This window comes from Poecilia formosa, unplaced genomic scaffold (assembly GCF_000485575.1).
Source record: "Poecilia formosa unplaced genomic scaffold, Poecilia_formosa-5.1.2 Scaffold365, whole genome shotgun sequence".
NCBI classification, from domain to species: domain Eukaryota; kingdom Metazoa; phylum Chordata; class Actinopteri; order Cyprinodontiformes; family Poeciliidae; genus Poecilia; species Poecilia formosa.
Genome location: NW_006800304.1, coordinates 33,934 through 35,823, shown reverse-complemented (window position 1 = coordinate 35,823; position 1,890 = coordinate 33,934).

The window sequence follows — 1,890 nt, the reverse complement described above, 5'->3', positions numbered from 1 at the left end:
AATGAGTTCTGCTTCCACCCAGATGAATGCAAACCATTTCAACTCATCGATTCCAGTGTTTAAGTATTCATCCAGCTGCAGCTGCAGCCTGATTGCAAATAAATGTCTTCTGAGGCGACGCGAGCGCAGCGGCTGATCAGGGAGGCGTTATGGAAACAAACATGCTGCGCCGCGTTTCACCACGCCGCACCGCGCTGCGTCGCGGCTCATGTTGCTGCTTCTAGTGGAAATACAGCTGCAGTCATTGGTTAGTTTAACAAGTTAACAGGAAGTGGAATCTGTGACGCTGAATGTTTGATGAAAAGCACCAGGTTACAGACTCCTGCTTAGATGGTTAATGTTCCACATTAACAAAAAGTCAATATTAGATTTTTTTAATCTTATAAAATTTGCTTTTTGTAGCTTTCCACATTGTTTTAAAGTTTTCCTGCATCAAAAACAAACCTGGAGTGTTGCTTTGATTCTTTCATTCATGTTTGAGAAATCCCTTATTCTGCATTGAACCAAACTTCTGCTTCACAGAGCATTCATCAGCTGTGCTTCACCCACTCAGCTCCTTCAGACTAGCCAGCAGCAATTAGCAAACACCTGTTGAGCTCATTATAGGAGCTGCTGCTCAGAGTAACACTGGTAAAAACTTTAAAGTGTTAATAGAGGAGCCATGTTGGGATGACTTCCTGGAGGCGGAGCTTCAGAAAGAGCAGGAGCTTCTTAAAGAGACAGACGCCCAATTTCAAGGTGTTACATTACACAGTATTGTTTCTTCTAAGCCATATTTGTTATTGTACAAAGGATTTTTAAGAACTGAAGGAAACATAGTTACTGTACCTATGTGACTGGAGAGCACATAATATCGCCCCTTCCCGACTTCCTTAAAGTGAGAAGGAGAAAAGATATTCACCGCTAAAGCCTAAGTACTCATCCTGGTGTCTGTAATGAATCTTAAACATCTGTCTTGTCTTGTCCATCTGCTTTAACATTTCCTGACCTGTTGACCTGTGACCCGACACTGAGGTCCCGTCAGTCCAGATTTGGAGAAATTATGTTTCTGGATGTAACTTTGAGCCCTGAATGGATTATTATTTCAGATTGAACTGAAGCAGCGATCTCAGATGAGTTCAGAGTTTAAAAGCTAAATCTGGGACGGCTTTGGTGTAAAAGTTAAAGTTTCAGGAGGCTAATATGTAGCGTGTAGCTGTGACTGCATAACTACAAAGTGCTGAGGTAAGCAAAGTTTAAGCCCCGCCTCTTTCCTCACTGAGACGACCTGCTGGGAAACGACTTCACCTCCAGTCGAGTTGGGAGCTTCTGGTGGCAAATAACCAAATAATGATTCACAGCAGGTACGGCATGGCGCAGATCCCTGTTACCATGACAACCAAGACTAATCTACAGGCTCTTATGTCTGCAGATCCATATGCATGTCTTCATATTTATAATTTTCTCCTCCAATTTTAAGTCTCAGCTGAACAGAAGAACAGATGTAATTTTAGTTTAAAACCAGATGAACTTCACCTCAGCTGAGCTCTCCCTGCAGAACAGAGGAGCTTCAGAGGACTGACCTCTGACCTCTGACCTGTGCTTCCTGATGACAAACTGTTCCATCAGACACAGATTGGACCGAGTGTCCAACAGATTTTATTTGATGATTGAAGTTTTGAGCTCATGTGTAAACTCTGTTTTATGAATGTAAAGAAAAACAAAAACAGGAAAAACTGCATTGTGGGAAAAAATATTTAAAAGCTGTTAATATTTCCCAACTTTCTGCTTTTTATAATCTGGTTTTAGTCTGATTTACCACTTTCTGTCTGTCTGACATGGAAGCCACTGCAGAGACAAGACAGACATGCCACAGGGAATTACACACACACACACACACACACACACACA